Source organism: Suricata suricatta, chromosome 13, assembly GCF_006229205.1.
Source record: "Suricata suricatta isolate VVHF042 chromosome 13, meerkat_22Aug2017_6uvM2_HiC, whole genome shotgun sequence".
Lineage (NCBI taxonomy): Eukaryota > Metazoa > Chordata > Mammalia > Carnivora > Herpestidae > Suricata > Suricata suricatta.
Window position 1 is genome coordinate 20266397 of NC_043712.1, and position 22826 is coordinate 20289222.

The window sequence follows — 22826 nt, forward strand, 5'->3', positions numbered from 1 at the left end:
TCTCTCAAAAATAAATAAAACATTTAAAAAATTAAAAAGTAAAAAAAAGAAAGAACAGGAAATTAGATACAAGTGTAAACACTGTCAATAAAGTAACAGCAAGTGGCATATTAAAAGAATTTTTAGGGGCACCTGGGTGGCTCAGTCAGTTGAGCATTCAACCTGGCTCAGCTCAGGTCACAATCTCACAGTTTGTGAGTTTGAGCCCCATGTCGGGCTGTCAGTGCCGAGCCTGCTTTGGATCCTCTGTTCTTCTCTTTCTCTGCTCCTTTTCCCTCATGCTCTCTCTGTCTCTCTCTCTTAAAAATAAACAAACATTTAAAATAAAAAATTTTTTAAAAGAAGAATACATCAAGGTGCCTCCGTGGTGCAGGTGCTTAAGCGTCTGACTCTTGATTTTGGTTCAGGTCATAATCTCACATCTGTGAGATCGAGCCTCATGTTGGGCTCTGTGCTGAGTATGGAGTCTGCTTGGGATTCTCTCTCTCCCCCTTTCCCTCTGCCTCTCCACTCCTCATGTGCTCTCAATCGCTCTCAAAATAAATAAACATTTTAAAAATAAACTAAAATAAATAAAACTTAATTAAAACAAGCATATTCAAATGCAAAATTTTTTAAAAAGAAGAATATATCAGGATCAGGTCAAATATGTTCTAGGAAATCAAGAGTAATTTAACATTAGGAAATCTATTAATGCAATTTATTACATTAACTCATCATATAATCAGTATTGAATATAATCATGTCCTTATTGGAATCATTCATTGGTAATGAATTGGTATCAGTCATTCCAATAAAATCTCAAAGTAAAATTAAGAAATAAAAATAAAGTTCCTATGAGGCGCCTGGGTGGCTCAAGTTGGTTAAGTGTCCGGCTTTGGCTCACGTCATGATCTCACAATTCATGGGTTCAAGCCCTGCATCGGGCTCTGTGCTGACAACTAGCTCAGAGCCTGGAGGCTGTCTTCTGATTCTGTGCCTCCCTCTCTCTCTGACTCTCCCCTGCTCACGCTCTCTCGCTCTCTCTCTCTCTCTCTCTCAAAAATAAATAAATAAATAAATAACATTAAAAAAATAAAGTTCCTAAGAAGTGAAGCTTCTTTGCAGTTGCATTTTTGTGTACTAATAATGAAGTAGCAGGAAAGAGAAATTAAGGAAACAATCCCATTTACAATTGCATCAAAAATAATAAAATACCCAGAAATAAACTTAACAAAGGAGGTAAAAGACCAATACACTGAAAACCATAAAACATTGATGAAGGAAACTGAAGGTGACACAAATAAAGAACATTCCATGTTCACGGTCTGAAAGAACAAATATTGTCAAAATATGCATGCCACCCAAAGCAACCTATGCATTTAATGCAACTCCTATCAATATAACAACAGCATTTCTCAAAGAACTAGAACAAATAATCCTAAAATTTGTATGGAACCACAAAGACCCCAAATAGCCAAGGCAATCTTGAAGAAGAACAAAGCTGGAGGTATCACGATCCCAGATTTCAAGCTGTACAACAAAACCAAAGTAATCAAAACAGTATGGTACTGGCACAAAAACAGACACATTGGTGGATCAAAATAGACAGTCCAGAAATAAACCCATGATTATATGGTCAATTAATCTATGACAAAGGAAAAAAGACAGCCTCTTCAATAAGTGGTGTTAGAAACACTGGCCAGCTACATGCAAAAGAACGAAACTGGACCACTTTCTTACACCATACACAAAAATAAACTCAAGATGGATTAATGTGAGACCCAGCACCATAAAATTCCTAGAAGAAAAACATTGGCAGTAATTTCTTTGACATCATCTCTGGCCAAGACACATGGAAAGATGTTGACTGCCACTTTATTATCAGGGAAATGCAAAACAAAACCATAAGGAGATAATCACTTCACACCTGTCAGAATGGCTAAACTCAAAAACGCAAGAAACCAGTGTTGGGGGGGATGTGGAGAAAAAGGAAACCTCCTGCACTGTCAGTGGGAATGTAAACTGCTGCAGCCACTGTAGAAACCAGTATGGAGGGTCTTCAAAAAATTAAAAATAGAATTACCATATGACCCAGTAATTCCACTACTAGGTATTTACAGAAAAAATATAAAAATACTAATTTTAAAAGATATATGCACCCTATTGTTTATAGCAGAATTATTTATAATAGCCAAGATATGGAAGCAACCCAAGTGTCTACCCACAGATGAACGGATAAAGAAGATGTGGTGTAGGGGCACTTGTGTGGCTCAGTTGGTTAAGCATAGGACTCTTGATATCAGCTCAGGTCATGATCTCACTGTCAAGGGATTGAGCCCTGAGTCAGGCTCTGCCTGCTAAGTGCAGGATAATCTCTCTCCCTACTTCTCTGCCCTTCCCCTGCTTGTGTGCTCTCTTGCTCTCTCCCAAAATAAACGTTAAAAAAAAAAAAGATGAGGTGTGTATATATAATGGAATATTACTCAGCCATAAAAAAGAATAAAATCTTGCCATTTGAAACAACATGGATGGATCTAGAGGGTATAATGCTAAGTGAAATAAGTCAGTCAGAAAAAGACAAATACCAAAATGATCTCACTCATATGTGGAATTTAAGAAAGAAAACAGAAAAGAAAAAGAGAAACAAAAACCAGACTCTTAAATACAGTGAAAAAACTGGTGGTTGCCAGAGAGGAGGTGAGCATAGGATGGGTGAAATAGGTGAAGAGATTAAGAGTACACTTATCCTGATGAGCACTGAGTAATGTATGGAATTGTTAGATCATTATATCCTATGCCTGAAACTAATATAACACTGTATGTCAATTATACTGGAGCTTAAAACAAAATTTTTTTAGTGTTTATTTATTTTTGAGACAGAGAGACAGAGCATGAGCAGGGGAGGGGCAGAGAGAGAGGGAGACACAGAATCTGAAGCAGCTCCAGGCTCTGAGCTAGTTGTCAGCACAGAGCCCGACACAGGGCTCGAACTCACAAACCGCGAGATCATGACCTGAGTTGAAATCAGCGCTTAACCAATGGAGCTACCCAGGTGCCCTTAATTATACTGGAATTTAAAAAATAAATACATAAAATTGTTTAAGAAACCAAAACAATACTGGTTCCAAGGCAGAATTTTCCAGGAACCAGCCTGGATATGATGAGACTTTTAGAGAGAATGCAGAGGGGTAGGGGAGAAACATAAATAAATAAATAAATAAATAAATAAATAAATAAATAAAGCTCCTAAATATTTTTAAGCGTTTATATCAGAAAACATCAACAGTGAACCTGGAAAACATTCCGTGAAAGAAGCCAGACATCAAAGGCCATACATATCATTCCATTCATGGGAAATGTCCAAGACAGACAAATCCTTAGAGACAGAAAACAGATTTTGGGGTGCCAGGGGTTTGAGGGAAGGGAGAACAAGGAATTGGATGTTTGATGAGTACAGGGCTTCTTTTGAGGGTCACAAAAATATTCTGGAATTGGACAGCAATGATGTGTGCACAATGCTGTGAATACACTAAAAACCACTCAACTGGATACTTTAAAATGGTGATTTTAAGGTATGTGAATCAGATCTCGGTAATATTTGTAAAGCAGCAAACAATATGAAACATTAAAGGCCTGTCTACTAAATTCAGAAATGAGATTCTGATACCTAATATCACCCCATTATTCCGATTGCTCTGGAGACTCTAGCTAATATAATACATTATACACCAGAGTTCCAGGCACTGAAGTATTTAAAAAGAATACTTAAAAACATGCAGGAATCCACCATATCATTCCCTGGCAAGAGGTCGGTTTCCCTCAAAATTATCTGAAATTTTAATGCACATTAAAGAGAGGAAATGTATTGATGGGCATGGAGGAGGGCACTTGTGGGGAAGAGCACTGGGTGTTATATGGAAACCAACTTGACAATAAACTATAAAAAATAAATAAAATAAATAAAATAAAATCTTTAAAAAATAAAAGGGGGCCCATCATGTAAGAAAAAAAATTAAAACATTTAAAAATGATCATTCTGAACTCTGCAAAGTACTGAGCTAAACAGTGTTGAGGGACAAAGAGAGGACACAAACCATACGGTAGACGCACTATCATTCATAGTTACTCACTTCTTTCTTCAAGAGGATTATACACTCTTACTATTGCCGAGTGACTGCCCACAGGAGGGCACGTCTCCACCCCATCGCCTCTAGGCTTGGCTGTGTGACTTGCTCTGGCCAACGGCACATGAGCAAATGTGACACACACACCAGATGGGAGCAGACACGGTGAGAGCCACTGCGTGTTTCCACCAGCTCTCCTTCTGTCTCCTCTGCCTTGAAACCGGCATGATCCAACCGGGGCTCCTTCTTCAGAATGGAACACTGTGGACAAGAGCCACAGAGACTGACTCACAGCCACCGACACACACTGTGACCTAGAAACTAATGTTTGCTGCAAACCTTTGAATTTTTGGATTTACTACCACAGAAAGGCTGACTAATATATATAATTATAAAATTTTCTGTATAATTTTTTAAAATGTAGATACAGAATAGTGATACAAACAATATGAAATTTTAAGATGTAGAAATGTACCCTTTCTTTCCTGTACAGTTATTCAAATGCATCTTAACTATATTTCCTAAGTTCCAGGACCCTACTTCCTCCTTCTTTCCTATCTTCTGGCCTGGAATCCCTGTCACAGATATTCTCCAAACCTCCAAGGCTGCTTGTACAAGTATCTCTAAGTTCCCAAGGCCCACCAGCCTGCAATTTCTGGGTTGGCATCTTCTCTGAACATCTTACCTTTCCAGCTTTGGATTCTTGACCATTTCTTTTTCTTCCTTTCTTTCCTTTCCTTCCTTCCTCCCTTCCTGCTTTCCTTCTTTCCTTTTCTTCTTTTATTTTAGAAAAGAGGAGAAGATCAGAGTGGGGTCGCGGGGAAAAAATCTGAAGCAGGCTCTTGGAGCCTGACTTGGGCCTCGATCCTATAATCCTGGGATCATGACTGAGCTGAAGTCAAAAGTCAGGGGTGCCTGGGTGGCTCAGTTGGTTAAACATCTGACTTCGGCTCAGGTCATGATCTCATGGTTCATGGGTTCACGCCTCCCATCAGGGCTCTTGTACTGACAGCTTAGAGCCTGCTTTGAATTTTGTGTCTCTCTCCCTCTCTGATCCTCCCCTGCTTGCCCTCTGTCTCTGTCTCTCTCTCTCTCAAAAATAAATAAATAAACACTAAAAAAAAAAAAGAGAGAGACACTCAACCAACTGAGCCATCCAGATACCACTGGAAACATCTCACAACCTTATGTTACTATAAACTACGAGATGAAACTTTCTTATGAGGTAAAGACTCTTCTTTTTAGACATGGGTTAAAAAACTACCTGTTTCAGGGGGCCTGGATAGCTCAGTCAGTTAAGCATGGGGCTCTTGATATCTGCTCAGGTCATGCTCTCACAGTCTTGAGATCAAGCCCGTGCCAGGCTCAGCACTGGGCATGGAGCCTGCCTGGGAGGCTCTCGCCCTTTCCCTCTGCCCCTCCCCTGCTCAAGTGCACGCTCTCTTTCTCTCACTCTCTGAAAGAAAGAGAGAGAGAGACAGAGAGAGAGAGAGAGAGAGAGAGAGAGAGAGAGAGAGAGAGAAAGAAAGAAAGAAAGAAAAAGAAAGAAAGAAAGAAAGAAAGAAAGAAAGAAAGAAAGAAAGAAAGAAAGAAAGAAAAAAGGAAGGAAGGAAGGAAGGAAAGAAGAAAGAAAGAAAAGAAAAGAAGGAAAGGAAGAAAGAAAGGAAGGAAGAAATCATCTGTTTCAAAGCTTTATTTGTATATTAATGAAGTTGTTGAGAAACTGAAAATGTTTCCGTAGATTTTCTACCAGAAAACCTGCCCTTCAAGTAAAATCCACCAACTGGCTTGATGCAAAAGTAAGCCTCCAACAAGAACACAAGGGAAGTCCAAATGAAGGAGCACAAGCCTACATTCTTTGGCTAAGATTCCAATGTCTGTTACTAGCTTTTTCTAAAAATCTCCAGACTAGCAATCACTTTTCCAGACATTCTTGTGATTCTTGTGAGCAAAGGTTTTTCTTCCATCCTCAGAATTTATACATGATCCTCTTCATTCCTTCTAAGGATGATCCTCTGTTTCAACCACATGTTGAACACCTAATACACATTAGCTCAGGTGCTGATGCAGAACTACCACACAAAAATAAAAGGGCTACCAAACACTTTAAAATAGAGGGGACAGGACTTACCCTAGCTGGGCATATGGGCATGAGAACCTCTCTACTGGGCAACCCAACATGAGTTGTCATGCAAAATGAAGGAGGGGGGACAAGGGATGCTGGGACAACATGAGAAGGTGAATTTGCCCATGGGGCAAACAAGGCTGTAGGAGACCAGGCTGAGAAATCACAACCCCTGAAGGAGGAGAGGTATTTTCAAAAGCCTGTCCCTAACTGAACGGTAACTATGACTCACAACACAAAGGTTCTGCCTCTATTGCTAGCCAGGTATGTGCAGGCCATCTGGAGGACACAAAAGCCGGCAGACAGCTTCTAAAAGTGTGGATTAAAAAGTAATAATAGGGGAGCCTGGGTGGCCCGGTCAATTAAACACCTGACTCTTGATCTTGGCTCAGGTCTTGGTATCAGGGTGGTGAGTTCGAGCCCTGCATTGGGTTCCACACTGGGTGTGAAGTCTACTTAATAATAATAGTAGTAGTAGTAGTGGCAGTAATAGTACTAATAATAATAACAAAATTTAAATTGTTGACTAAATCTCCCCCAAAAGCACATATTCAAAGAAAATGTGACTCTGTGAAAACCTGCTCTCTTTTTCGCCCACCTTGGTCCACTATGTCAATTGAAAGTTAAGTAGAGACATTCCTCCACTGACATTTCTGCACCAAAATCACACAAGGGCCTGGGGCATAGAACTATGTTTCATTACTATGTTATGTTTCATATAACAGAAACCATCCAAGTTGTCTGAGTCAGATATAAATAAGAAAAGACTTAGAAATGGCACGCAGGAGGTCACGTGAGTGGAAATGTCAGGAATCCAGGTCTTTGGTCTCTCTTCTAGGGTCATGTTGCACAACCCAGGTCCTTCCTCCTTGTATCTTACATAAGAAGGTGAGTGATGTAGACCAGCAGAAAAAGATCAATTGAGAAAAACTTACATTATGATTGGTAATCAACAGAGGATAAGCGAAATTTTATAAAGATTAAGAAGTTAAGCTACTGTGACACTGGCTAAGGTCCTCCTTTCTATGATCTTCCTGTCCTAACCCACCCGTTCACTCTGATCTGTAACAAAAGACGCAAAGAAGATCTGGGCTGAGAGTCCAAATAACCAGGCTTGAATTCTGGCTTTGCTCCTTGCCAGGCGGGATGAGGCAACCAGTCTCTCTGAGCCCCCATTTCTCCATCCTGACATGGAGGGTATACATACTAAAGAAAACACATAACATGCCTAGAATAACCCCTCAATAAATGTTGGATCTTTCCCATCCTTCACCAAGTATCCTGTAACTGTACCATTCCTTCATCTTACAAAGCCTGGGTCTAGGGGCGCCTGGCTAGCTCAGTCGGTAGAGCACTGAGACTCTTAATCTCGGGGTTGTGGGTTCAAGCCCCATGTTGGGTGTAGAGATTACAGAAGGATAAAATCTTTAAAGACAAAAACAGGGGCGCCTGGGCGGCTCAGTCAGTTGCGCGTCCGACTTCGGCTCAGATCATGATCTCACATTCCGTGGGTCCAAGCCCTGTATCGAGCTCTGTGCTGACAGCTCAGAGCCCAGAACCTGCTTCAGATTCTGTGTCTCCCTCTGTCTCTGTCCCTCCCCTGCTTGCACTCTGTCTCTCAAAGTAAAATAATAAAGACATTAAAAAAATTTTTTTAATAAATAAATAAACAAAAACAAAAACCTGGTTCTAATGTTCATGTCTTTGTGCTATCACGTGACACAGCACTACAGATCTGGAATGCACCCCGTATTCGATGACACAAGTTAAAATTTAAAGAAGGGGCATTTTTGGTTTTCAGAACCAGGAGGAAAACAATATACGATACAAAGTTGAGTATGTACGAGGTGACCAAATACTTGTCGATTACTCGTCTTTCCAGATCAGACATTTTCAAGAGCAACAACCTTTCAGGTGAGGAACAGAACAAGGCAGGACTCAACTACCAGTAGCAAGTGCCAGGGCGCTACTGTGGAGTTCATGCTTACAGCCCACACCCTCGGCTACGCTCAAAAAGCCCTGCACACTGGGGCGCCTGGCCGGCTCAGTCAACGGAGCATGTGACTCTTGATCTTGGGGTTGTGTGTTTGAGCCCCATGTTGGGGGTAGAGATTACTTAAAAAATAAAATCTTAAAAAAAAAAAAAAAGCCTGGCACATTTAGTAAAACTAAAAGTGTCCTTGCCTCAAAAATTACTTCAAACTCACCACTCCTCTATAACAGGGACTCTTTCTCAGGAATTCATAAGCACTGCATGCCAAAAATTTATGTGCAAAACTTTGTGTTGCACATGGGAATTTGAATCTTCCTTCAGAGAGAACCTACCATTTTTAGAGTCCCCAAAATACCCATGGGGAAATAAGCACTGCAGATTCTAAACTCTCTAAATTAAAAAGAGGAAACAGAAGTGCATTTCAACTTCCATGAGCTCCCCAAGTTCAAACTGCTGTCTTATGAAGTTCCCTCACGTGCCACCATTTGTGGCGTACCCACCCTGCTTCTGGGAGTGGAGATGTCCTTACACCCTCAGCCCAAACCTTAAAACTAATCTGAGACGAGAATTTGTTAAATTAGAAAGAACTATGTGGCGATATTCAAATAGGTCACGCTTGCTTTAAAAAAGCAGAAATATGACAGGAAGGAGGGGCATCGAAAACGAGGGCTGTACCGCTGGTCAGCCTGGCCCTCCTACGCGGGCGCTCCCAGCTCAGAGGCAGAAATAAGCCCTCTAGGTAGCAGCAGGGGGACAGAAACAGAGCAAGGAAAAAAGTCAAGGAAAGAATGAGGAAACACCTCACAACCTTATGTTACTATAAACTACGAGATGAAACAAAGTCGGGCAGGGGTGGTGCCCACGTGACCGCGTGGCAGCCCGTGGCATACCCACCCACGCGGGGAGGCAGGAGGCTTGTCCTGAAGTCAACGCACAAGAGATCAATACCCAGCAAGCAGTCCTCAAGACGTCTTTATTTACATTTCGTGTATGCTTGGGAAGAATGTCAACTGCCCAAAGTGAAGATTATTATTATTTTTTTAGTTAAGGTTGCGGGGCGGAAAGGGAGGGGTGCTGAGCCATGAAAGGAGAGTGCACTTTCTTCAAAGCCACGGCTTAGGTATAACTGCTGTCTGACAAAACTTAGCTAAAGATCATATTCCTCTTTGATACATAATTAAATGGTTTTTTTAATAGTTTACTACCAAGTTGGTTTCCATATAACACCCAGTGCTCTTCCCCACAAGTGCCCCTCTCCATGACCATCACCCCCATCCCCCCATAATTAAATGTTTTAAGCGTCCTTCTTCAAGTAGTAAAAAAAAAAAAAAAAAAAAACTTGATTGTCTCTACGAGATAGCAGAGGGAATGGGACAAAATAATGGTCACTTTCTCTTTATTCTACAGACCAAAAGAGAGATGTTCTCCAACACATGGGGGATTCAAGCACCCTCATTAGCAGGGCACTGTACTCTGCCAGGAATGGAGGATGGAGAAAGAAAGGTCCACTCATTCGTGTACCCGTCCTGATACACACGGAGTCCCTGCTGAGAGCCTGGTACTACCTAGATGTAGGGGAAGCAAGCCGGTAAGGGATTTACTGGAGGAATTGAGTGTTAGGGGGAAGTATGGTGTGTGGCACAGGCTGGGGACAAACAGCATCGGGATATAATGTGATCAATACAGGAAGCAGCTGGGCCCAAGTCTTGGGGACAGAGAGACTAAGTCTGCCCACTGAGGAAGGCTTCAGAGAGGACAGTCGGCCTGGGCTTGTAGGACGGTGGAAGTCCTGGCTTAAAACTCCAGCTCTCCTGGAGCACCTGGGTGGATCAGTCAGTTGAGCGACTTCCGGTCAGGTCATGATCCCATGGTTCATGAGTTCGAGCCCCACACCAGGCTTGCTGCTGTCAGCATGGAGCCTGCTTCAGATCCTGTGTCTCCCTCTCTCTGCCCCTCCCCAGTTTTGCTCTCTCTCTCTCAAAAATAAACATGTTAAAAAAATAAAAACAAAAACAACTCCAGCTCTCCTAATAGCTATGTGGCTGCAAGAAAACCACTTAAACTCATCAATGTTCACTGGAAATGGCAACACCACCCCGTCCGGGTGGCTAGGTGGTCTGGAGAGTATGAATATGTCTGTATAAACAGTGAAGAGCCACTTAGTGGAAGAGAAAGGCGTTCTGGCGTGGAACATTGCCACCGGGTGAGGTGCAAAACACAGCTGGGGAACGTCATCGTGGACAGGACATGGTCAGGAGCCGTCCAGGGGGAGCCGCAGGCAGGAAACAGGGCCTGGAAGGCAGACTGGCTCCAGACTCAGAGGGATCTTAAATAGCATGCTTAAGAATTTGAGGTACACCCCATAGGCAACAGCTAAGCATTTAAGCAGAGAAGTGGCAATCGAACGGTAAGTTTTACAAAAAAGATCTTGGAAAAAGCACAAGGAGTAAGAAGGGAAAGAAAGAGATCAGGGGGGATTCAGGTCAGGAGCTGCTGTAATTGTCCAGACACACTCTCCCTTCTGAAGGTACCTGAACCAGGTGGAAGATGCCAAGGAAAGGACAGGACAGATGAGAAGCCAACACTAAGGTCAGATGGCCAGGGATACTCTGAGGAACGTCTCCTAGGCAGAAAAATCAGTCTGGCCACACTAGAGGGGCGGGGTATCATGTTTCAAACACAGGTAAATTACAGAGGGTTAGAAATGCTGTAGTTCTGGCAAAATCAAGTACACCCAAGTTCAACAGCCCTGCATGCTGCCCTTAAATCCATGGAGCCCCTCCTTAGGACCAGAGGGCAAGTCCTATCAAAATGACTGTGTTCAGCAAAGACTCAGACCAAAGTCACCAGGTACCTGACATTCTTACCCACGTGGGAGCTGCCTCCCTGGGTGGATTCCCCCCACCCCCCACCTCCAGTCACCTGCTTCAGTGATGCCTGATCCAAGCCAGTTTTCCGCTGTCACAACCCAGCACCCCTTACTGCAGGATCTCCCACTGTCTAAGGAGGCCAGAAAGACAAACAGCCCACGGGCTGTCCTCACCACCCAGCTCCGACACCTGGCCAGAGGGTACACCTGGGGTCATCTGAACTAACCCTAGGCAGAGAGCAAAAGTGGCCAGCTGAGCAACATGCAAGCCGGGGCTATGAGCTGATTCAGAAACACAACTCCCAAATAGAAAGCAAATTCTCAGGGCTAAGAAAGATCACAGGACTTGGAGACACAGCCGCCTACACACATACCTCTAAGTCAAGCAGGAGGGAAGGTAAAGAAATGAAATGTGTTAAGCTCATACTCTCTGCCAGGCACTATGCAAGCTTTAACCCTTAAAATAACTCATTTAACCCTTAAAAATAACTCAGGGGTGGGGGAAGGAGAAGGAGGTGAGCTTTATTATCCCTGTTTTCCTACTAAGAGAACAGATCCAGGGAGGCTACAGGATGGGCCCAAGGTCACTCAGCCAGGAACAGACAGAGGCACAGGCCCAAGAGTCCACAGCAGAGGCTGACAGCCCTCCATTACCTGCCTCCTGCTCCCAGATTTCACTAAATAGGCACCTACTGGACAAGAGACAAGAGACGCCCCCGCCCCCCCCCACTACCACCACCACACGCGCCTTCACAACTGCACCAGGACTTGGTGGTAAGCAATCCTTCACAGGTGTTTCTTAAAAATAATTCCTGATCCACCAGTGTCAGAGAAACAAATCATTCTGCCTCTCTCAAAGGACTATAAGATGCAGCCAACTCCAGAGAGATCCAACGTAAAGGAACAAAACCCATGAACAAACAGCTCCATTTGCCTCTCAGCGATCTCATGGACTCCAGAACAAATAAAACAAGACCCCATCACGGCTTCTGCACTTAGAAATAAACCTGAGTGATTAGATACCATTGTGCGTGGGCACATCTGGCTTGAATATTCGGTGTTAATGCAGCGAGTAAGGGCTTCTCATCCCCAAAGAACTCTGGGGTAACACAGATCCTGCCCAAATAGCTTGATGATTCACCCTGTCATTCCCGAAATTGACAGAAAAGATCTGAGTTAACACATGGTAACAACGGAACTTCAAATAATGAAGAAAGAAAAGACTATTCAATAAATACTGATGGAGAATTCGATTAGCCACTTAGAAAACAATTAAGATATGCTCTTCTCTTAATACCAAGTGCAAAAGTAAATAACAAGAGTGAAAATCAAAAACAGTAATAATATATGATGATATAGGGTATTTTGTGGGGTTTGTTTTGTTGAGAGAGAAAGAGAGACTGAGAAGAGTGAGAGAGCATTAGCTGGAGGGGGGAGTTGCAGAGGGTGGGAGGGAGAGAGAGAGAGAAATAGAAAGAGATTGAGAGAGAGAGAGAGAGAGAGAGAGAGAGAGAGAGAGAGAGAGAGGGAATCTTAAGCAGGCTCCATGCTCAGCAGAGCCTGGTGTGGGGCTCAATCCCACAATCTCGGGATCATGACCTGAGCCAAAATCAAGAGTTAGATGCTCAAGGGGCACCTGGGTGTCTCAGTCCATTAAACATCTGCCTCCAGCTCAGGTCATGATCTCAAGGTCTGTGAGTTTGAGTCCCACATTGGGCTCTGTGCCGACAGCTTAGAGCCCAGAGACTTCTTTGGATTCTGTGTCTCCCTTGCTCTCTCTCCCCCTCCCCTGCTTGTGCTCAGTTTCTCTCTCTCTCCCTCTCTCTCTCTCTCTCTCTCTCTCTCTCTCTCTCAAAAATAAATATTTTCTTAAAAATTAAAAACAAAAAAAAAGACAGACCCTCAACCAACTGAGCTACCCAGGCGCCCCATATATGACAATTTATATTGGGTTCAGCAAACTTCTTTTGTGAACGCCCAGATGGTAAATGTTTCTGGCTTTGCAGGTCATACAGTGTCTGTTGCAAGATCTCGAGTCTGCTGTCGTAGTCCAAAAGCAGCCATAGACGGGAGGCAAATGAATGAGTGTGGCTACATTCCAGTAAAATTTTACTTGGACCCTGAATTTTGAATTTCACTAATTTCCAGGAGTCATGAGATACATAAATCCCCAGCTATTTAAAAATGTAAAAACAATTTTTAAGACTCATGGTGTCAGGAGTGAGGGATGGGGGACAACTACAAGAGGACAGTGGGAGGGGGTCTTGTGGTGATGGAACCGTCTGTGTCCTGACTGTGGCGTCCCGGCTAGAAGTATCTGCACACGTGTGACAGAGTGCATGGGATTAAACACATACACGCACCCGCACACAGATGAGTGCATGTAGAACTGGGGGGTGTGAATGAGCTCTGTGGATTATCTTAATGTTAATTTCCTGGTATCACTAAGATACTGGTTAAAGGGCACCTGGGACCGCCTTCTACGACTTTGGCAACTTCCCATGACTCTATAGTTATTAAAAAAAATTTTTTAACTCATGAGCTGTAAAAACACAGGTGGCTGTCCAAATTGTACTTCTTAGCCTTAGTTTGATGATTCGTGATTTACATGATGAGTACATATAATCCTGTGCTTGGGAAGGGCTTTCCAAACCCAAAACCAAAAGCAGAATCCATAAAGGAAAAGACTAAGACATGAACATTGTTTTCTTTACATCAAAAACACACAATTAGTAAATATGAAAAGATAACAGCAAGCTGGGAAAAGAATTTGAGCATATATGAACACAAGTTGTTTGCTTTAACATATTAAGGGTTTTGAAAATCAATTTAAAAAAATTGATACAAAATTGGACAAACGATGCAAACATGGTCAATAACAATAATTATTCCATACAACAGCAAACAGAATGAAAATGAAAACTAGATATTTTTCCCAACTGATTAAAAAAATTTTACCTCTGGATAAAACAAATAATCCAATTAAAAAATGGGCAGAGGACCTAAATAGGCATTTTTCCAAAGAAGACATACAGATGACCAATAGATATATGAAAAGATGCTCAGCATCCCTCATCATCAGGGAAATGCAAACTAAAACCACAATGAGATACCACCTCACACCTGTCAGAATGGCTTAAATAAATAAAAAAAATAATGACAAGAAATAAGAAGTGCTGGCAGGACGTAGAGATAAGGAAACACTCATGCACTGTTGGTGGGAATGTAAACTGACACTGGGGAAAACACTGTGGAAGTTCCTCAAAAAACTGAAAATAGAAATAACACATGATCCAGTAATTTCACTACTTGGTATTTACTCAATGAATATGAAAACACTAATTCAAAAAGATATATGCACCATGTTTATTGCAGCATCATTTACAATAGCATTTACAAGATATAGAAGCAACCCAGTGTCCATCCATGAATGAATGGATAAAGAAGATATGGTATGTATAGATATATATGTGTGTGTGTGTATATGTTGAATGTCCATCCATGAATGAATGGATAAAGAAGATATGGTATGTATAGATATATATTATGGTGTGTGTATATGTATATACACACACTATACATATACACACACCATAATATTATTTAGCTATAAAAAGGATGAGATCTTGCCATTTGTGGCAACATGGATGGACCTATTATGCTAAGTAAAACAAGTCAGACAAAGACAAATACCATATGATTTCACTTACATGTGGTATCTAAAAAACAAAACAAATAAGCAAACAAACAAAAAGCAGAAACAAATCCATAAATACAGAAAACAAATTGATGGTTACCAAAAGGGAGGGGTGGGGGGTGGGCAAAATGAGTGAAGGGGAGTAAGAGATACAGCTTCCAGTTAAGAGATGAGTAAGTCACAGGGATGAAACGTATTGTATTGGTGTTGTGCAGTGACAGACGGTAGCTAAATTTCTGGTAAGCACAGCATAATGTATAAACTTGTTAAATGTATAAAACGTTAAATCACCATGCTGTATTCCTGAAACTAATGTAAATTTGTGTGTCAACTATACTTCAATAAAACCTGTGACAGGTTGAACTACCTTGCCTAAAGAGAAAATGTTGACAACAGAACCGCTGTCCCCTTCTTTAACCTTCAGCCACGCCTAAGTGTCACTGATGCTCATGCCAAGGACAAAAGTCCAGGAGACACCACCCACATCCATTTGTCTTCAATGTCCCAAGTGCTTTTCCTCTGTCAGTTGTGACCAGCGCCAGATGGTAATGTTGATATCCAGTGAATTTCATCTCACTATGGAAATTCAAGCCCCGGGAAAGTACACAGTCCTCAATATCCCCCAAGGAAGCAAAGGACACAAACAGCAGTTGGCCAAAGGCTGTGCTGAAGCAGTGTAAGAAACATTTTTAATTCTGTGCACAGCTCAGACAGAGACCTGGTGCGTGCATGTCCTGGGATGTCTTCTTCCTTCTTGTTCACCTAGCCAGTGCCCATTTGTGCTTCAAGACTCAGATCCAGGGGCGCCTGCATGGCTCAGCTGGTTGAGTGGCTGACTTCAGTTCAGGTCATGATCTCGCAGTTCGTGGGTTCGAGCCCCGCATGGGCTCTGTGCTGACAGCTAGCTCAGAGCCTAGAGCCTGTCTTCAGATTCTGTGTCTCCCTCTCTCTCTGACCCTCCCTGTTCACGCTGTCTCTATCTCTCAAAAATAAATTAAAAAATATATATATATTTAAAAAAGACTCAGATCCCGGGTCAGATGTGTCCTTTGCCAACCGACCTCTTCATCCGCAGTCCGCCAGCACTTGCCCAGGATGGGTTAGATATCCCTCCCAATGCTGTCACTGGGCTCCTGTGCTTAGCCCTTTCATAACATTTATCTTCTGCACTGTCATTGTCTATTCATCTACCTGCTTCTGCCACTGAACCCTAAGGTGTGAGGAACTATGGATCTGGTATCCGTTATCTTTGCACCTCAGCATGGTGCCTGTGGCAATTCATAGCCCACATGCTATTCTGCAATGTGACTCGGCTGCGTCCCCATCAAGAGCTGGAGTCTATCAACCCACCCCGTTCCATGTGCGTGGGCCCTATGCTTGCTCTGACCCAAAGTACAGTGCAGGAGCGATGCTGCATTTCCTGTCTCTTGGAATGCTCATTCTTGGGACATGTCCTCCAGGAACCCACCACCACACTTTGAGCAACCCAAGCCACATTGAGACGTCACTGTCGTCAACTGCCAGCCACAAGTGTGTTATCTTAGGTATCCAGTCCGGCTGAGCCCTCAGATGACCACATGAGAGACTTCAACCAGAAACCACATAACTGAGGACAGGCAACTCACAGAGCCGCAAGAGATAAGAATAAATTTGTGTTTTAACCTACTTCATTTTGGGGATGTTTGTTAAGCCCATCTGCGTAGGCCCAATGCCCATTTAAAAAGCCAGAAAACAGGGAGATATGCCATGAGTCAAAAAAGCTTTGGGGAGTTTCTGGAAGAGGTACAGCAAACATGATCAAACCTATAGAAAAATCAAACTTAGCCAGAGTCGAGAAACCAGAAGCAAAATGAGCCACGGTGGGAAATGGGGGATGTAGTAAGAGATGGGATCCGCTGCCCAGGGCCAGGGAAAGAAAACCCAATTCACAAGTGACAGGGACCTGTGGCAGGAGCAGGCCCTGAGATGGTTAGGGGCGATGATGAAGTGTAACTTGAATAAAGAAAAGAGGAAGCATACTCTGGGATCGGCTGTGAAATTCTCCATCTGAAGGGCAACTCTGTTCCCACTTCCTCAACTAAGAGCAATCCGTGTAGCCTGTTGCCCTTTATCAGCCACACCCCCTGACAGGAAGCCCCCCCCCCCAGTAATTCCCAGCACCTCTTCTGCATCCTCTCCTTACCGCATTTCATCCTGACCCCGACCACTGCACAGTCAGGACAGAGGCCATAGGGTCTCTGTGGACCCTTGTGCATGCACATGGACGTGTTTATACATACACACACAGACACGCACATATGACCACACAAAATGCACCCCAGTGGCGGCACGAGAACAGTGTCACTGCACGAGGCAACAGCAGGTCCCGCATGTGCAGACCAGAAACTCCACACGGTCTAGTCCCCAGGAGGTCAGTTCCTGCCCTAAGTCAACGTCCTCATCTTAGACATCACATTCTGAGATCAGGTCCAAAAATGAGCACTAAAACAGAAGCAAGATTAAATTTAAGCAAGATTAAATAGAGAAGCAGAAATATTGGAAGGGAATAAAATAAAAAATGAATCCATCATTCAGAACATCAAATCAAGGAATCCTCCCAACAGACATAAAATATAAATGATAGGATGAGCCAAGAAAAAGTGAGGCCCCAAAAAGGAAAGACTAAAATCCGGATAGTCCTTTCCCATGAAAAGGGGAATGAAAAATGAAAAGGACATAGACAAAGCAGTAAAATTGAAAGGGCTTCAAGGGGAAATACCTAAGAAAAATATATCTCTAAATAGCAGCAGGCTGGTGAAATTTCTAAATTTAGGAAGGAAAAATCTAGAAATACATGGAAGATTAGGTAAAGAAGAAAAGAATCATGGGCGCATACTTCTTATCTGGGGGTTTTAAGTCCTAAACCCATTGAAATGATTGACGGCTTTGTGATCATTGAAAGAGGAGCCCCTCTCTTGCTCCTCTTTCTGGTCCGCACATGCGGGACCTGCTGATGCAGAAGAGGTGCTGGGAATTACTGGGGGGGGGCTTCCTGTCAGGGGGTGTGGCTGATAAAGGGCAACAGGCTACACGGATTGCTCTTAGTTGAGGAAGTGGGAACAGAGAAAGAACTTCACGTCCCAGTACGGAAGAATCTCCAAGATCTACGGCTAAGTGGAAAGCAAAGTACCAAACACTGCTAAAGTATACCACCATTTAAAGTTATTTTTCAATTTTTAAAAAAATGTTTATTTATTTTTGAGAGAGAGGGAGAGAGAGAGAGGGAGAAAGAAGGAGGGAGGAGGGGCAGAGAGAGAGGGAGACAGAGGATCCAAAGTGGGCTCTGCACTGACAGCAGAGAGCCCGATGCAGGGCTCGAACTCACAAACCATGAGATCATGACCTGAGCTGAAGTCAGACGCTTAACTGACTGAGCCACACATGCTCCCCTACCATTTGAGTTTTTAAAAAAAAAAAGATTAGGTGTATGCATTTTCATATTTAAACCTAACATAGATCTCTAGAAAGTTTCTCCAGAAACTGGTAACATTAATTGTCCCTGGGGAGGTGACGGGCATGAGGGAGACTTTACCACCAGAAAATGTTGTGCCTTCTGAATTTCCTGCCGCTTGGATGCACTGCCTACACACAAGAAACATCTCAATTTCTATCTCTCTCTCTTGCTCTCTCTCTCACACAAACACACACGTATCCACAGTATACGCACATAAATTTAAAGTAGAAATACAAGCCGCAGAGCAGACGAAAATATAATACATGTATCTGACAAAGACTTGTATCCAGAATATATCAAGAGCTCAATAAGAATATATAATGCACACACACACACACACACACACAGGAATGTTACTCAGCCTTTAAAACAGAAATCCTGCCATTTGCAATGACATGAATAAACCTGGAGGTCATTATCCTAAGTGAAGGACAAATATTACATGATCCCACTTATATGAGAGATCTAAACCCGTCCCTCTCACAGAAAGAAAGAGTGGAATGGTGATCACCAGGGGATGGGGGAAGGGGGAATAGGGAGGTATTAGTCAAAGGGCACAAAGTTACAATAAGCAAGGTGAACAAATTCTAGAGATCTAAAGTACAGCTTAACTGCCTACAGTTAACAATACTGCGTAGTATACTCAAAATTTTGCTAAGAGCAGGGCGCCAGGGTGGCTCAGTTAGTTAAGTGCCCAACTCTTGATCTCACCTCAGGTCTTGATCTCAGAGTCGTGAGTTCAAGCCCCAAACTGGGCTCCATGCTGGGCATAAATCCTACTTAAAATTTTTTTACTAACAGGGTAGATCTTATGTTAAGTGTTCTTATCATAAATAGTAATAATAGTAATAATAATACAAAGAGGGTGGGAGAAAACTTGGAGGTGATGGGTATTTTTTTAGTGGTTTTATTTTGTTTTCCTTACTTATTTTGAGACAGAGAGAGCGTACAAGGAGGGGAGGGGCAAGGGAAAGAGAGAAAGGGGCAGAGAGAGAGGGAGCACAGAAAGGCTCCTCACTTGCAGCACAGAGCCCACCTTGGGGCTCGAACTCACAAACCATAAAGTCATGACCTGAGCTTAAATCAAGAGTCAGACGCTTAACAGACTAAGCTAGCCAGGCACCCCTTTATTTGTGTCTAAAAATTTGTCCACTCCATCTGATTATATAATCTATTAGCACAGAATTATTCACAATATTACTTGATAATCCTTTCCTTTACTTCTGTTAGTTCAGCAGTAAAGACTACTCTTTAATTTCTTATTTTAGTAACTTAAATCTTCTCTTTTTTTTGGTCAGTTCTGCTAAACGTCTGTCAATTTGGTTGATTTTTTTTCAAATAACCAATATTTTGGTTCCATTAGTTTTCTTGTTTTTTCTACCCTCTAGCCATTCCATTGATTTCTACTCTAATCTTTGTTATTTCCTCCCTCTGCTTGCTTCAGGGTTAGTCTGCTCTTCTTTTCCAAGTGTAGCAGCTTAATTTTTTAATAGCCCCAAACTAGAAACAACCTACATGTCCATTAGTGAATGAATGAATGAATTGCAGTACATTCATTTGATGGATTAGACCAGTAATAAGAACAAGCTACACATATAACAATATGATGATCATGTTGAGTAAAAGAAGCCAGACACAGAAGAGCATATATTTTATGTTTCCAAATACACAAAATCCTAGAAAATGCAAACTAACATAGTGACAGAAAGCAGATCAGTCGTCCTGGGGCCAAGACTGGAGGAAGGGATGGACTATAAAGGGGCAGAAGAAAATCTGTGTAGATGATGTTCTATATCTTAATTGTGACAGTGGCTTCACAGGTGCATGTGATTGTCAAATCCAGTGAATTACAAACTTCAAATAGTTATTTTATAGAAATTACATTGGGGCACCTAGGTTGCTCAGTTGGTTAAGCATCTGGCTTCGGTTCAGGTCATGATCTCACAGTTCATGGGTTCAAGCCCCGTGTCGGGCTCCGTGCAGACAGAGCCTGGAGCCTGCTTTGGATTCTGTATCTCCCTCTCTCTCTCTGACTCTCTCCTGCTCGCGCCCTCTCTGTCTCTCAAAAAAAAAAAATATTTTTAAACATTAAAAAAAAAAGAAGAAGAACACCATTGAAGTGATTTTCAAAAATGCCTTCACCTCCTTAAATGTTTTTAAAGTAAAAAAGAAGGCAATGGAGCAACTTCTATTTATGTCTGAAGGGGAAAAACTCAGCCAAATTACCACTCAGAAAAGAATAATGTGTATTACTCAGGTGTTGTCATATAATGTGTATCATCCAGGGTTTCTTTTTTAACCTCAGTTACTCATGGACACAATGCAGCACACTGAAAAATAAATCAGAATAAAGCCTGGCTCAAGAAAGAAGACATTAGTTTTTAATGGAAAGCTGATGTTATCGTAAGGTTTGAAGCAATTAAGAAATGAATTAATAAAATAGAAGAGGCATTAATTAAAAAAAAAAGCTCTATCACAATCATGAACTCAAATTCAGGATAATTTCAATAAAACCGTGAAGGGGAAGTAAAAGTAACCCAAAGTCTTTCCTTGTTCTGAAGAAAATTACAGTTACTAATTAAATCTTGCCTATGGTAGAAAAATACAAACACTGGTCAAAGAGAAAAGGGAAATAGAACTTGGAGGAAAATAAAATTGAACAAACCATATGTTGATCAATCCCACCAATGTCAAGAAATGGAGAAAAGGGAGGGAAAAAAGGACAGAATAAACAGAAAATAGTAAGTCTTAAGTGGTATATAAAACAGCAAACTTGGTTGCCTGGGTGGCTCAGTCAGTTAAGCATCTGACTCTTGGTTTTGGGTCGGGTCATGAACTCATGGTTTGTGGACTCGAGCCCCACGTTGGGCTCTGTGCTGATACCATCAGAGCTGCTTGGGATTCTTTCTCTCCCCCTCTCTCTGCCTGGTCCCTGCTCAGGCTCACTGTCTCTCTCTCAAAATAAATAAACTTAAAAAGAAAAAGAAAACATTAGCAAACTGAACCCAAACCAAATTTTACAAACGAAGTAAAATTTACCCAAAGTATAAATGTAAATATGGTTCAGTATTAAGAATCAATTAATTATATTAATTCATGCAGAAAAATCAAATTACCATTCCCAAAATGCTAAGAAGTTATTAAATCTAAATTCCACCCTTGATTTTAAAAAAAAATAGTAGGCTAGGAATTTAAAAAATTACTAATTTGATAGAAAACCAACAGCAAACATTTTATCTAGTGAGAAAACACTCGATACATTCCCTTCAGCACGTAGCAACGTAAGCATGCCCTCACTATTTAGAATATCCATTGGTCCTGACCAATGCAATAAAATGGGGGAAAAATCTTTTTTGAAAGGACGCATTGGATTGCAAAATATATTAATCCCTTTTTTTCTAAGTAGACAATGAACTGAAAAATGATTTGAAATGCGTTACGAATTCAGTACGGTGGCTAGATGCAAGATAAAATTACAAAATCAACAGCTTTCCTACACACTGGCAAGAAGCTCTAAGATAACAGCAATAATTTTAATTTTAAACCTTTATCCTTTAATCTTGGGGTATGGGAAGAGAAACAGGAACCTGAACAGCCCTGAAATGCATTAGTCTGTCCCAAGGGGATTTGGCTACAAGCACCTAGAATGGTGCCAGGCGCTAGATAAATATTTGATGAATAAGTGAATTGAATATGAACTTCCTGATTAAGTCTGGTTCCTCGCATCTATTTCCTTTGGGAGGGAATTCCGTTTTCTTACCAGATGAGATAAACCTTTCTTCTCGGTTTATAGCTCACATATCAAAAAGATTCTTCTTTTGCTTTTCAGCGTTGTGTTGAATGAGCCAAGAGTAATTCACTTAGTCGAACAATATAAAAATCAAATAAAAAGAGGAAATGAAAATGTCTACCATAATCAGATCATGGTAATAATCAGATCAATGGTAATATAAATATAACATAATTGTGAATACTTATTGTGCGCTATTTATTTTTTAAAGGTATCTACAATTTGGCCTTGCAGTCATACTTTACAGAAAATAATCCTAACAAGGACTCGAGATTTGCTTTGCCACAATTTACGTACTCTTCTGAAGAACTGGGTCTATTTTCTCTTCCTTTTTCCTGTTGTTTTGTGAAAATCCTTCATCAGTACAACCTTGCTGTAATAGAAAGCATTTTTCCTTTCTTCCATCTTTTACTTTCTGAATATTCACACCATAAAATGCATCAGGATCTATCAACAATAAGTGGGGCGCTTGGGCGGCTCAGTCAGTTAAGCGACCGGCTTCGGCTCAGGTCATAATCTCACAGTTTGAGTTTGAGCCCTGTGTCAAGCTCTGTGCTGACAGCTCAGAGCCTGGAGCCTGCTTTGGATTCTGTGTCTCCCTCTCTCTCTCTGCCCCTCCCCTGCTCACGCTCTGTCTCTGTCTGTCTCTGTCTCTCTATCTCTCTCAAAAATAAACATTAAAAATTTTTTTAAATAATAATAATAAGCAAAGAATAGTCTTTGTAGTCATCTAAAACATGCTGCTCAGTGAGT

The 22826-nt window shown here is 41.7% G+C and overlaps 1 protein-coding gene and 1 non-coding gene across 2 annotated transcripts in view; one reads left to right on the forward strand and one right to left on the reverse strand.

Moving 5' to 3' along the window:
• Positions 1-22826, reverse strand: part of SNX30 (sorting nexin family member 30) — a 105092-nt gene that overhangs the window by 59967 nt on the left and 22299 nt on the right. The gene's annotated exons all lie outside the window — the stretch shown is intronic.
• Positions 7560-7633, forward strand: TRNAK-CUU. The gene has a single exon. It is a non-coding gene; the product is annotated as a tRNA-Lys (tRNA).